Genomic DNA, 15,712 nt, shown 5'->3' with positions numbered 1-15,712 from the left:
TCGTTTCCCTTTATCGGGCGCCACCCGAGAGATTCCCATGGCTACTTGTAAAACACGTCCAATATGAAAAGTACGATGCCATTTGGATTGTTCTCTAAGTCTTTCCGCATCCACCGGAAGTGGAAAGATCAATAAATAAAACATGCAAGCATCAGGCCTTTTATTACTCTGATATCACTTTCCGGGTTCGTTTAGTGGGAGGTGTGTACCCAGCTCAACACACAACCAGAGGTACAGACCTTGGCACATAAGATACTCGGATGTAGAAACATCAACACATTATGCATGTGAAGGTAGATACCACGTGCCACAAACTAGCGTATCCTAAATAATCCCACAGTTAAATGTTGATACCATTAACCACCACATAGAAGTAGCTACTGTAATTCATCACACTACCAGTCACATACCTTCAATATCCACACAGTGAGTCCGAGGAGAGAGTACCCTTACTTACATCACATCAACACTGAAAACGGACTTCGGGGATAGCACTGCAGCAAATGTACTTTTCTTTTTTTTCCCCTTTTTTAAAAAGACACCATTAGCACCCGTGTAGGGAATTATATATGACCCTCGGCGGTGGGCCAATCTTGTCGATAACGGCACAACAGCCCTAGTTAAGGCACCCTCACTTCACTTGAGCCCTTAACTTGGGCTGTGAGCCGTTACCGATAGGGTCGGCACGCTGCCTCAGGGAATATCGCCCCAGTCAAATATAGGTTCCATTAACCACCACATGGAGGAAGCTACCGTAATTCATATACCCTCAATATCCACACAGTGAAAGAAAGAGAGGAAGGGGGGGTCCCTTAAATCACACAGTCAGAGGTAGGTACCCTAAATAATCCCACAGTTAAATATAGCCAATAACTAAACACATAGACAGGCGTCACTACCGTAATTCATCACACGACCGGTCACATACCCTCAATATACACACAGTGAGAAAGAGGAGCGAGTACCCTTAACGAATCACTCAGCCAGAGGTAGGAGTCCTAAATAAACCCCACAGTTAAATGTAGGTACCATTATCCACCACATAGAAAGAGGTGGATACTGTGATTAATCACACTACCAGTCACATACCATCAATATGCACACAAAATGAGAGAGAGGAGAGAGTTCCTTTAATGACTCACATAGCCATAGGTAGGTAACCTAAGTAATCCCAAAGTAACATATAGGTACCATTAAGCCCCACAATGACAGAGGTAGCTACTGTAATTCATCGCACACCGGGACACATATCCTCATTAGCACCCTGGAAGGGGCGCTGGTCAATCAGGAGGCTCAGAATGTGGGCTGTATTGTATGGTACAAGTCCGCGTTCCGAGCAGCCTTGGTGCTGCTGGCCAGCGCCCCGTTCCATTCACCGCTCCTCTTTCCTTTGCTCCACCTCACCTCTTAGCACCCATGTAGTTATCTACGTGGGTGCCAAAACTGTGAGTTTATTTTTTTTAAATAAGAACCTTGCCTTTTCTGTGCAGCCCGGTGCTGCACCGTGGTTCCTGTAGTCTGTTTTCAATGCTGATGATGTCACAGTTATTAACATTGAAAACAGACTCTGTCAACCACGACGCGGGCACCGGTCCATGCAGAAAAGGTATGTTTCTTTTTTTTAAACAATACACATCATTAGCACCCACGTAGCTAACTACACAGGTGTTATTTCCAAATTTACCCTTGACAGTGGGCCGCCCCTGTTGGTAACGGCACTGCCGCCCACATTTAGGGACCCTTGCTTCGCTCGGACCCTTAACCTGGCAGCCAGAGGGAGGATGGAGTACCCTCAGTGAATCACACAGCCAGAGGGAGGTATTATTACTAATCACACAGCCAGAGAAGCATGCCTTATCTTATCACACAGCCTCAGATATGCACCATAATGCATCATACATCCAGAGCTAAACATTTTCCCATTTAAACAGGCTTAGATAACATGTTAGCCATGCTTAGGCACAAGACTGAACTCACCGCACGACTCCTGGTGTTTGTAGAGGAAAAAGCACGTCACACATAATCCCGGGGCATAACATAGATTCCGCAAGGGTCCAAAGCGCAAAGGGGATGGTCGTGTGGGCCACCAGAGCTATGCTGAAAGCTTGGCCGAGCAGGCCAGGTGAATGAGGGGAATTTGGTTGGGCAACGGGGAAGGGCAGTGTTGCTCATAGGGCTGGATTTTCCCGGATCTCTGGGATGTGCCAAAAATGATCTCCCCAGTCCTGGGATCCAGGAAATATACTCGCACCCTCAACTACCGTGTTTTTGCCCTGCTTAAATGTTTCCAGGATATTCTGAATCGGTGATCTGCTAGTTACCGAGAGAGGATAGAAGCCCATGACACCAGGACCAGGGTGGGTCCCTTAACCACAAGACCATTCGAGGCCCAGGTGAGCGTGCCTGTAACATTTCTTGCTAGGATGCCAAGCTGCACAAAAGAGCGAAATGTTTACCAGCAGTTTTTGGGGGTTTCAAAGTGTGCACAGTTTAAACTTTGCTTGCCACATTATTGCAAATGAAACGCTCCTCTCGTGTTATTTTCCAGGGGCTCAAGATTAACCTCTGCTGAAAGGAACATTTTAATTTGTGTTGGCGGGGAGTGGAGTGATCAAGAAAAATCTGTCACCGACCTTTGCCACCGATCTTTGCCACCCTAAGTCCCCCCTGGTCACTGGTGGGATCCCCCAGTAAGTAACTTCCATTTCCAGCACTGGGAGGGGGTAATCGAACTGGGGAAAGGAGAGGGGAGAGGTGGAAGAGCAGCTGTTGCGGGGGGTGGGGGGTGAATGTGGGGAGTGGGGGTAGTAGAGGGAATGGCTGGGGTTCCAGTGGTGTCCCAGCAAGGGGAAAGATGTGGCGGGGGAGAGCATTGCGCGATAGGGGCGTAGAGATGTTCTTCTGAAGAGGGCCGGTGCAAGCGGACTTGCAAAACGGATTCATTTGAAAGTGGCCAAATAGGAGGCATCCCACAGCCAGAGGTGGGCAGAGTACATAATCAAACAGCGAAATGTGGTTAGCGTATCTCAAACGACAGCTAGTGGTTGATAGCTAAACTCTTCACACATCCCCAGGTGGGGGATTTCATTCATTATGCAGTCTGGAGCAGGTACATGTTATCATCATATCGGGTGGCTTAGGCGCGCTAACGCGTTTCACAGGGGCAGCCGCATTAATGAATCACGCTGCCACTGCCCCTTTTAGGTATATTAACTCATCCCGCTGGCAAAGAGGGGCACTAAGGATGTGCCGAAGACCAGCTTCTAAAACAATCTTACAGCAACCTAGCTGGAGATTAATATTCCCACAAATTACAGCCCGCTATTAACAAAAATGAAACGGGTATTTGCACAGCTGTGCTTCTTCTCCCTGAAACCTCTGATGCAATTCTACTTGATGCAAGTGGAACCTCCGTACTTTATGGATTGGACATCAATTTAAATGACTTGGGTGACAAACTAAATGTGATTCAGGGTATGCTCTGGAAAGACACGAGTTTGGACTTGTTTCCATGGCCACCAGAGCTCAATGGAGGAAGATGACGGAATAAGCTAAGTTGATAAATCCGCCCCTCCAGTCATTATACGAAAAAATGGCGCGAGGACCAAACGCGCACCTCAGGCTTAACAATCACTAAACTAAAGGAGCAAATGACTGCTTTGTTGACTGAAGTTGGCTCTTCTAAAGATGAACTTGCCATAGATCCTTCAAGGGTGAAAAAACAAAAACGATTCCAACATGATTGGGCTAATACTATTGACCAGTTGGATAAAAATACCCTCTACAAGGAATATGCCAAGCTCACTATTAAAAGGGAGCAGGTGTCCAAATACATTCTACTAATTTTCCCATGCCCAAAAAAGTGGATAATGTATCTCCACTTCCGACTAAACCATCTACCGAATGTACTGAAGATGGTACAAATGGGAGACCACAAAACATCTGGTCATGGGTTGTACGGCCCTGAACGAAGAAGATAGGGGGAATATCTAGGTTTTGCTACAGGTAATGAAGGTTTGTGGAGCAGTTTGATGGGTGGTCAACTGCAGGGCTTGATCTTGGCATTATGTGGTTTTCTTTCTGGCATACAGAAAAAGCACAGCTAGAAACGTTAACACTTGGTGAAGATGCTTTGCAATCAAAATAGACTAAATTGGACTTTTAGTATGTGATTAATCTGATGAATTTTACTATGTATTTAGTTTTTTGGGTTGTTTTTTTCTTTTTTAAAAAGGTTTTCTGTTATTAGTCTTTATTTTGTATCTTATATTTGTGAAAGATCTTATGTGCTTTTTCTTTTTTGTTTGTAGGAATCAAAACACAATTTAAAATAACACAGCTGGAGATTAATATTAAGATGGCGTTTGCCAAATCCTGTGCCAGATGCATTTCACACATTTCAAAACTCCAGATTTTGATTTCTTTTTGGGCCAACAGAAAGCAATATGCTAGGATGGTATAATGCGTCGGCTTTCAAACTCCCGAATACCTTTGCTTCCAAGGGCTGTAACAAAGCTTTGGGCTCCATTGCTTTCACATGTATAGCCGCAGGTGATTGGGCGGCGGTCCAGGCACAGAGGCGTTCAGCTGCGCGGGACCCGCGGGCACACAATAATTCTGAGTTAAAGGCATCTTAAAGTGCAGCAGGCAAGCTGGGGACGTGAATTTCACGCTGCTAGCTAAGCTATCAGAATGCAAATATGACTGCCAAACTGCTAGACAAGAAGTCACAATGCTGCATCATTGCTCCTGCATTCCCAAAACATAGGGCGGTCCGCAGCTTGATGTGACACACTCCTTGGCCCAATTAAAAAGGGTACACACCATCTCATCTATTTACACTGTTCATAGTACACAAACTTTGCACCAGTGAAAGTGCCATTTTCTTTTACGGTATAAGCTCCAGGGTGAAAACGGCCATAATGCCATAACATATTCTTTCAATGCATTGGTGCACTAGGGCAATCTTTATCCTACTGTTTTAACGCGGGAAAATCCCATTGAAAACATTTTTGTAAATCAGGCCCTTTGTGTCCTAGTGATAACATCGTGCAGAATAGTCCCTGGCCTGAAGTGCACAGTGTCCGATGCTAGGCCTTTTACCGTAATACGCGTTTTCTTAGACTGCTGTTTCAAAGTCAGCAGTTTGTTCGTGTGCTTCTTGGTGGAAATCGACCATTCACACATAACTAGATATGTATATGTGTATTTGGGGGTATGGGAGTATGGGGATTGGCTGGGGTTTTAAGGGTTGAATTCATTTCAACCAAAAGTGGCCAAACAAACTGCTGACTTTTCAAAGGAAGGCTCTTACCTCCTTTACCAAATGATGAAGTAGGTGCACGAGTCTTGTGGGATATCAACACGGTGGTGCGGCCATCCTTATTCCCAGTGTCCCAACAACATGCGTTGAGGGCGGCCACTACTCTTAGTGGTAGGGAAACAATTCTCCTTGTCAGAGATCCAGTGAGTTTGGGGCTGACCGCTGCCCCCATCCCCCATCCTGCTCCAGTACAATCAGCAAATGCCATTCACCTGTCCCTTCCAGGCACCACACCTTGCGGCTGCCCCAGGAATGCTGATTGCTGATTTGCCAGTGTTTCTAGGTCCCTCAATAAATAAACACAAACGAATCCAATGATGTACATCATTTCTCTTGGCCAATGGAGGAAAGCTCAATCAGCCGACCAAAAGCCTCTGGCACATAAAGGAAATGTGTATCTGACATGCATTGTGTGACATCACTATGAATGCAACCGTCACAGGAATGCATTGTCGCCTTCTTGGCTGACATTGGGTGAGCCGATATGACTGCAGAGTGGCATTTGACACCGTTACTGAACATGCAAAAGTCTGAAGTCTACTGCAGCCTTTCGACAAACCTTTAACTCCGGGCATGCATATTCGATTTTATGCATGCTTACATAGACCATGGAAGCGATAAGATTCAAAGAATCGGGGGGAAATACTCCTCACTGAGTAATGGCTGCTCACTCAAAGTGCTCTTGTTACCTGTGCTTCTGTCTGACTGTTAGTTGTCAACCTCATACTCCATCCATGACCTTCTCCTGGCTGCCCCTCTGTTCCTATCTGCCTGCTAATTGCCAACCTCAGACTCCCTTCATGATCTGCTTCTGACTTCCCCTCTGCTTCTATCTGCCTGCTCGTTCCCAACCTCAGAATCTCTCTGTGACCGGATTCTGGTTTCCTCTCTCTTTCTAACTGCCTGCTCATTGCTAACCTCATACTCCATATTTGACCTGCTTCTGGCTCCCCTCTGTTTCTATCTGCCTGCTCGTTGCCAACCCCATACTCCCCTGTGACCTGTTTCTGGCGTCCACTCTGTTTCTATCTGCCTGCTCGTTCCCAACCTCACAATCTCTCTGTGACCGGCTTTTTGCTTCCCCTCTGTTTCTATCTGCCTGGTCATTGCCAACCTCATACCCTCTATGTGACCTGCTTCTGGTTCCCCTCTGTTTCTATCTGCCTGCTCATTGCCAACCCCATACTCCCCTGTGCCCTGCTTCTGGCGTCCCCTCTGTTTCTAACTGCCTGCTCATTGCCAACCTCATACTCCATATGTGACCTGCTGCTGGCTGCCCCTCTGTTTCTGTCTGCATGCTAATTGCCAACCGCAGACTCCCTCCATGACCTGCTTCTGGCTTCCCCTCTGATTCTATCTGCCTGCTCATTGCCAAACTCAGACTCGACCTGCTTCTGGCTTCCCCTCTGTATCTATCAGCCTGCTCATTGCCATCCTGGGCTCCTTCTGTGACCGGCTTCTGGCTTCCCCGCTGTGTCTATCTGACTCTTCTCTGCCATCCTCAGACTCCCTCTGTGACCTGCTTATGGCTTTTCTCCTGTTTCTGTCTGGCTGCTCGTTGGCGATCTCGGACTCTCTGTTTGACCTGCTTCTGGCTTCCCCTCTGTATCTATCAGCCTGCTCATTGCCAACCTCAGACTCGACCTGCTTCTGGCTTCCCCTCTGTATCTATCAGCCTGCTCATTGCCAACCTCAGACTCGACCTGCTTCTGGCTTCCCCTCTGTATCTATCAGCCTGCTCATTGCCATCCTGGGCTCCTTCTGTGACCGGCTTCTGGCTTCCCCGCTGTGTCTATCTGACTCTTCTCTGCCATCCTCAGACTCCCTCTGTCACCTGCTTATGGCTTTTCTCCTGTTTCTGTCTGGCTGCTCGTTGCCGATCTCGGACTCTCTGTTTGACCTACTTCTGGCTTCCCTTCTGTATTTGTTTTGTCTGCCTGCTCGTTGAACACCTCAGACTCCCTGTGTGATATGCGCCTGGCTTCCCTTCTGTTTCTATCTGACTGCTCATTGCCAATCTCAAACTGCCTCTTTGACCTGCCTCCGGCTTCCTCTCTGTTTCTGTCTGCCTGCTTGTTACCAACTCCAGACTCCCTCTGTGACTGGCTCCCCTTGCCTGTGCACGACTGAACAGTGTGCCCTAGGTGGTACAGGATTCAGTGAACTCTTGTTGCTCTTTGTGTTTTTACTTTGCCTTACCTGCCATCAGTACTGCCCACATTTAAGGTTTCCTGGAGCCCTGCTTGAACCCTCCTCCACCCTCTGTTTTCCTAGACTTCTGACCTCAAGACTTTGCAGGACCTTCGTGTATCTTCTCACCTCTGCCTTTGTTCTGTCAAGTCCGAACTCTGTTTTTTCCCCGGCCTTGTGCAGTCAGGTAGTCAGAGCTTCCTCCTACTCATCTTGCAGTCTGTGCCTCAGCGGCCTTCTCGAGAGCTGCCGAGTCTCATCTGAATCCACCATTGCAGGTGTCACAGTGACCTCCTCCATGAATCAGGTCCTCCTTGATATTTGAGTATGTGCTTTTGATTGGGGACTTCACTTCATTGCTTAACCAACCTCTTTCTATGTTTTGCAGCTGGGAGTTGGACTGTCTTTCTTCCTACCCTTGTACAGAGACTGATACTAAAGCAGCAAATTATTGGAAAGAAATACCAAGGCAGCTACCAATGAGGTATTTATCAACATATACTCTAAGTGCAAACACTGTAGGCAGGGTTTGATCTTTGATGAATGTGTAACTTCTGAAGTTGTTGAGACTCTGGCTTTCTCTCTATCGTCCCTCTTTTCACCCAAATCAACCTTTACCTTTGTCCTTTACCCCAGAATCCACATCACAGGTCAATTATCTTAGAGTCCTAGAATGGTCCTTGAGGTCCATTCTTCAACTAATAAGGAGCTGTAACGGCCGTGCCATCATCCTTCAATTATCTCAAAACGAATTGTGCAATACACTGCCCAAGTCCCGAACAGCCTTGGCCACAATATTAGTGGTTTCAGGCCTTGGGTAACAGAGATATAGCCAAACCTGCTTCCAGGTGCAACAAATATCTAGGAGCGCCCAATGGTAGAACGAACAAGCGAAGCAAAAACTGGTTTGCTTTACGTTGAATTGGGGTCATACACGAGTGACCCCATATTTCAGCCCCAAATCTGGCAGTTGGTACTTTGGCATTATACATGGGGTGCATAGACTCCAGAGAACACCCGCCCAAGTTCCTGATAAATCACACAACTGCTTCTTATACCTGTGCTGATTTGGTTGCACAATTAGCTACCTGAGTACCCCATTCCACGTGGTTCTTGATAACAATTCCCAGGTAAGAAAAATCACTCACCCATTCCAGAGTCCCAGTGGCTGTAGAAATCCTAGGCATTTGCCCTTGTGACGACCCACAGACATCACCTTTGAATTAGCAGTAATGAGGCTCAAATCACGGCTTGCCATAAAATCGACAAAACCACAAGCCAACCATTATGATGCTTTGGGTTTTTGAGCGAGTAATACAACACCGTCTGCATAACCTAAAGCAGGACTGAATGTAACAGCACCTTTTGGAGTGTCTGCCGCTATGGCCCGGAAATCACTAAATAAAGAATTGATATGTTTTTTAATTTATTTTTTATTTCTTTGTGCCTCTGGCCTGAACGAATAGACCTTAACACCACTAATATTTACACCCACATCACTTACCTTTCCTTAATACAATCCACACATATTCATTACAACTTAGTATCACATATACCTAAAAACCCAGCTTCAGCAGGTAACAACAAAGTGCAATTTGCAATGATGTCAGGCAATAATCTTGATGAAAGCAATCCCATATAAAATCCCAGGAGTTCAATCTAATGCCCACAGTGAACTGTGCCAAGGATGCTACCTCTCCATGGAACTAGTTCCACACATTCACACTCTAAGTGCTTTAAGGATTCAACGTGGGAATGACGGAACCGCCAAGTTGAATCACTCACTTTGTTACCATTCCTCCGGCACCTGTTTTCTATGGTTGGCAAGAGGTTTAAGCGACAACGCATACAGGTTCTGGCAATTAAGATGGATATAGTAATAAAAATGGAGCAGACCACCCTAATTTATGGTTTGCCCTATTTAGATCTTTATAGTGTTTATAGCTATAGGGTTTGTCATTATTAAACCAATTAAGGTTGAAAATGTTCTTCCTTGCCAGTCTGGGATTTAAGTCTGCCTCTTCGATACTACTGGAAGCCCTTTGTAATTTGGTTCAATGCTGTTGAACAAGCAGGCTTCCCTTCCAACCCTGCCATGGTCCATATGTTCATGGTGACTTCATTGATTTCAAAGACAAGAGAACCCTCTTCTGCAGTACTCTCACGTGAAGGGAGATGAGATCCAGTTCTGCTCTTATAACAGCCACAGGCACTGATTTTGGGGGACCCATGGTGCTTTTTTACATCATTCCCTCAATATGATCAAAATCATAGCCAAGCAGCTGGCGGTGGATTTCTAAACCATAAGCGATCATAGGGGCCACCTTTGCCTCATAAAGCCTGAGCACTGGTTTATTGGGAAATGTTCCATTGCGCAGATGTAAAACTTTCCTTTGGCACACCATTCTACCAATGATGTGCTCTATCAAGAACACCTTCCCCTTTCCTCCACAAATCTGAAATCCCAAGTACTTAAAATCAGGAACCTCCTCAATATTTTGGGCATTCATGATCCAACTTGTGGAGACTTTCCTATGATCAAAATGTATCACCAACATTTTTGATTTTACTGTATTGTCAGGTCGTTTTCCTTTGCATAGTCACCAATGGACTTCAGGAGGCGCCGGATACCAATCTTGGAGTGATCCAACAGCAGGATATCGTCTGCGTAGGTCATCCAGAATGTTTTGTATCCAAACATGGAGGGGGTGACAAAAGACACCTCTGTCAGTGCCGTTCCAATATATGGCATACAGATGTTAAATAGTAGGAGTGCCAGGACACACCCCTGGTGCAGCCTGTCCAATGTAGAAATGGCCACGTACAAGTTGCCCCCTTGTCTGAGTCTTGTTCTCACGGAGGTATCAGAATTAATTCTGATCAGGATTAATAACAAATGGTCAGTAATCCCCCATTTCTTCAGCTTGGACCAGAGCACGCCCCTCTCTACTCTATCAAATGCCACCAACAAGTTGATGGCTACGATAAAGGTCTGTGGGGCACGCTTTTGCCAAACCTGTTGTATGTGGTCAATGATGAATCCCACAGTTGTGGTCCCAGCCCCCTGACTAAAGCCTATTTGGGTTGGCTTAAGGACACCTGTGCTAACAGCCCATGTGGATAAGTCAACCAAGACCAGGGATGCCAGGATTTTAGATTCCATGTCTAGGGGAGCTACCGGCCTATAATTCAAAGGGCTGTGCTTGCCACCTTTTCAAATATAGGTACAATGGTTGCTGAGTGCCATGAACTTGGAAACTTCTGATAAAAAAGATATGTATCTGTAATTATGTAACTAAATGCCCTGTGAATTAATATGTATTTGTAACCAAGCTGAAGTGCCTTGATTCCTGAGGGTTAAGTGCGCTATAGAAATAAATAGACTAAACGGAACTAAAGATAGATTCAAACCCTACAAACAACATGGCGGCCCATTAGGGGCGATTTATCTTTAAGGAGGCATTACTGAGTCCACTGGGTCCTGGGGATCTGGAGTGACTAAGGCTCCTAATCGGCCGCTCAATGTTTCCCCGAGCGATATCTAAGTCACATGCACCTCCACACCATTCAGGAGGGCCCTAGAAGACGCCGACCAATAGAACTCAGTAAGATGGGCGACCCTTACTTCGTCGCGAAGGGGCCTTTCCTGCATTCTAAGTTGGGGACTGTGTCTCTCGTTCCCGATTTGCCAAAATTCTATTTAAATTAAACATCAGAGCTGGCAAGACTCAACCCTGCCTGACACCGTGTGTAGATTTAAAAGCCGGCAAGAGATCGCCTGTATGAGACATACGGACCGTAGCACTCAGGTTTTCATGCTGGGACCGCAAGATGTTAAGAAGGGGTTTAGGCAGACCTCTACTCGACAAAAAACCCCAAAGCTTCTCCCGGTTAACATTATCAAAAGTTGAGCTAAGGTCCAAGAAACCCAGATATAATGGTGTACCATACCATACTATTTATTTGTCTAAAAGCAAGCGTACATTAAAAACCTGCTTTATAGTGCCCGCTCCCCTGCGAAAGGCATACTGCCCCTCTGCCCAGAGTCCATTTGATCGGACCCACTCGGTTCATATTTTTAGGAATTATTCTCCCATACCACTCAATCAAAGAGACAGGGCAATAACAGCATGGACTTGCCCTAACTCCCTTTCTGAAAAATGGTACAATTATCGCCTCCTTCCAAATTGCTGGGAAGAGGTCGTTTCTACCACACACATTAAACAGCTTTGTGACTACTGGGACCCAAATGACCAGATTTCATTTAAAGATATCTAAGTTTACTGTGACACTGCCTAGTGCTTTCCCATTTGCCAAGGCTAACGGAGCGCGTGACGTCCAAGATTAAATTGGTGGATAATTTGTGACCAACCCATGCCCTCCTGCCAGGGTAAAGTTATACAATGTAAAATAAAATGCTTCACCCACTCATTGGATGAGAAAGGACTACCAATCTCATTTTAATTGCTCTCAAGTCCCCTTGCTACTATCTCCCGAAACATTGCAGAATCCTGGCTTGCAACAGCGTCCTGCAGTTTCCACCATACTTCACAATTCCAGCAGGATCTTGCCACGTCCTCGCCTGCTTATATGTTAATCTATTTTAATCAAGCATTGCTCACTGCAGACGCATTTCTAGGTCACATTTTTACAGTACAAATGTCCTAATTTTGTTGAAACTGGTGTTAAAACAATGGGCAGGTGATGAGATGTGTGCGCATATTCAAATGTCCCTTTTCACCCACTTGCACTTGTAGGAAACGTTTTTTTCCCTGCACATTTCACAAACAGGGTGTTCTTTGGAATATAAATCAAAGACCTTGGCGTGTGCCTGCTTGTTGTGGAAGACACAAGGAAAGCGAGGTACATTTCTGAACCTTTCATGCATTTTCTTTGAAGTGGAAAAGCAGGGTGTGATTCGCTGCTCTATTGAAATGCTTTTTTTCACCACTGTTTCACAATGACGGGCCCTTTAAGATTAGTTTTGGGGAGAGTGAATGGAATGATATAACCTGAGGTGGTGGGATGACTCTGCCGCCCACGTTAAGGGCCCGAGGTAAGCGGGGGTCTGTTAATGCTGGTGGCGGTGCCGTTACTGGCGTGGTCAGCCTGCCACCGAGAATTATTTCCTCGTTATCACCCGTGTCCCTCATACCCGGTTGCTCAGGGTGTGTTTTAATTAAAAAAGAAGAAGAAAAAAGAAATCTTACTTTGTCACCTGGTGGCGCGTGGTATTTGAGAAGTCTGTTTCTATGTTGAGGATCGTGACATCATCAACAAGAATTGAGACTTTGAAAGGGCAGTGTTGGGCCACAAAGTAAGGTTTCATTTTTTTTTAAATGATACGACCCCTTGACCCTCGTCGCTGTGTGGTACGCAGCTGCTAATGGTGTGATGGAGGATTGGGGAAAGGGGCGCAGGCAAGCAGCATCCAGCCTGCTCAGGGTGTGGGCTACTACCAGTGAATACTGCCTGTTTTTAGTGCTTCATGATTGGCCAGCGCCCAAATCAGTTTCATCATTGAAATAACACCATATGCCCGAGGTGGCATTCACACATATTATAATATTATATAACGACCACATACAAGTACAGAGGGGAAAAAGAAACAAGATTCCATACGACTATAAACTAGGTAACTCAGGAAATGTAAAGCATAGAAGAAAACAACAACAAGCCTTGAGTGGGTGGGGGGGTGGGGGAGGTGTTTGTTCACATTTGGACCTGTGTCAACGTCACACTCTCCAAACATTGTATAGAAAAGGAATCTCTGTAGAACACAATCCTAAAATTGCCTAAACGCATCTTGGATACATTTTATTTTGATCTGGCTCAAGTGAAGCAATATCCCAACGATACCATTGGTGTTGAACACTAGTCTGCCAAATTGTTCAGTGACAAAAACACAGTTTAACAAAATAACTCTACACGCATGACGTACCTGGCATCTTAGCAATCAATTTGAAAACAAAATTGTAAGCTGATTGGTGGATGCGGGATAAACCATACACACAGTGGTGGAAATGGAAACAAAAGGAAAGGGGGATCCTACAAGGGCCAGAGCTTGTAGGAGGGGGTGGAGTTTCAAGTGGGCGCCGTTGGTATTTGAACCTCACTCAAAGGAAATGTTCATAATAATCATTTTAAAATGTCTTGCATGCTGCTTCGTTCCAAACTCCACACTGTACATCAATTTCACTAGAAATCACTTCCATGGCAGTGGTGCACCCAAAATACTGTTGGTAATGCACAGATTTTTAGTACATTAAGGAATCCATAGACCCCGTGTAGGAGGCTACCGGGGTAACTGAGCAGGAGGTTGAGAGACTGTTGCTGAGATGTTATATATTAAAAACTGCTTGTTAATCATATGACTTTGTGCAATTCCTTGTACTAAAACAAGTGCTATAAAATGTGCTTTGCAAGGGCCTGGGTTGGGCTGGTGGCTTGCTTATATTCAGGGCAGAGGTGGGGGTATTTCTCCCCCTGTAGTGAAAATCAAAAGGTGGCACCCATGAACCCACAGTTAAATTTCCTAGTAACTGCTGTCAGCACAACAGAAGCATTTATTTGTGATGAATCAGTTTGACGAGCATATAACATCTTTATAAATATAACCTGTGATAAAATGCAAAGGAAGGGGCACAAAAATGACAGGGTATTTGTGTGGTAGCCTGACAAAAAACGAAACACATTTCAAAGAAAACTAGTGAATGCAAGTTTAAGCAACATTTTTTGAGTTTGGAAATGACTTTTCTTTCTAGGAAAGTGTAAGATGCACATTTGGAAAACAATAATGTGCCCAGCGGGTAGAAAGCCTGCTTTTGGCCTATTAATTTCTGTGGTGTCTCTTTCAGGCCAGAAGAAAAAAATGCAGGCTGAGCAAATAGGGCCTGCAAACACGCCAGTGACGGCTGGGGAAAGGAGGACGAGCAGATTAGAACCCCGAGCCACCAGCTTCCCTCGGCGAAACTGGGGGCTGAGTAAAGAATTGTCAGGGCTGAGGCAGGCCGGGTCAGAGATCCGGCCAGACATCTGATGCTGGATCTCGGACCTGGCAAGAGCCGGCTCATTAACCAGCGCTGCATAGACAGTAAAGTGAGCCGGAAGAGCCTTGCGTTTCAATTTCCAACAGATGTCTAGCATAAGTGTTGACTGGGGGACTGAATGCCTTACATACCAGCTTCTTGTGTCTGTTAAGAAACATGGCCCGCCTTTGAGAATGACCGAGCTAATCAGCTTCCTTTCATAGATGCAAGATGGAGGACTGCCAGAGAAGAACAGAGTCCCACATCAGTGCAAGTGTTTGACTGGAGAGGGCGTGGCTGTAAGAGTGCTTGGCCTTTGGAAACGGAAGAAACCAACTGCACTGGTAAAATTGCTCAGTGAGTTGAGATAAGACAAAACAGTTATTTGAGATCAAATAGCTGAGCGAGTTGGGGGAAGGCACATCGGCAAGTTAAGGTAAGATGGCTTAGAGCATCGTGGTAAGATAGCTCGGCAGGATGTGAAGATAACTGAACAGAGGAGATCTATTTGAAGGTAAAAGTAAGATAAAACAGTGCTAAGACAAGAAAGTTGAGTGAGTTGAGGTAAGATAGCTCAATGAGTTGGGGTACCATAGCTTAAGGGGTTTAGGTAAAATAGCTCAGCTAGTTAAGATGCCACACCTCAGGCTGTTCAGGTACGAAAATTCAACAAGGTGAAGGTCTGCTACAGAGATCTGTGTTGAACCTAAATGTCACAGGCTTTTTATCTTGGAGCCACATTCATCCTTCTAAGGTCGATACAATGTGTACTGTCATTAGTATCATCTGCTATTACTGTGAATTAAATCAGGAGAGAATCTGATTGGCTCATTTATGAATTAGGTTAGAGAACTCAGCTTATATTGATATTTTCATTCAGAAGACTGGGCTGACAGTGTTACAGAAGGATTGGGACGAGAGATCCGACAAAAGAGCTCTAGACTGGGTTGATTTGTAATCAAAGAGTTTTGGGGATGACCACAGGTGGTCAGAAAGCTGTGGTGCTCCACCACATAAAACCCGAAGTCTAAGGTTGAACAGGGGGTTTACTGGAGCACCTGGTGGATGTTGTATTTACTATATATATTTATTTGTTGAGATTTTGTATTGCACCTCACATGGAACATGCTGGGTTCCAAGGGGGGTGCGGAGCAGGGGGAAGTAGAAGATA

The 15,712-nt window shown here is 45.5% G+C and overlaps 1 long non-coding RNA gene across 2 annotated transcripts in view; it reads left to right on the top strand.

Annotated features, from left to right (window-relative positions):
* The window catches only part of LOC138488678 (uncharacterized), a 466,934-nt gene that overhangs the window by 321,584 nt on the left and 129,638 nt on the right, over window positions 1-15,712 (top strand). For both annotated transcript variants that reach the window (XR_011274693.1, XR_011274692.1), the window contains exon 2: window positions 7,902-7,997. This is a non-coding gene — a long non-coding RNA (uncharacterized lncRNA). The remainder of the gene's footprint in view (window positions 1-7,901; window positions 7,998-15,712) is intronic.

This window comes from Ambystoma mexicanum, chromosome 9 (assembly GCF_040938575.1).
Source record: "Ambystoma mexicanum isolate Mex_15411 chromosome 9, UKY_AmexF1_1, whole genome shotgun sequence".
NCBI lineage: Eukaryota > Metazoa > Chordata > Amphibia > Caudata > Ambystomatidae > Ambystoma > Ambystoma mexicanum.
This window is presented reverse-complemented; position numbering and strand designations above follow the sequence as displayed.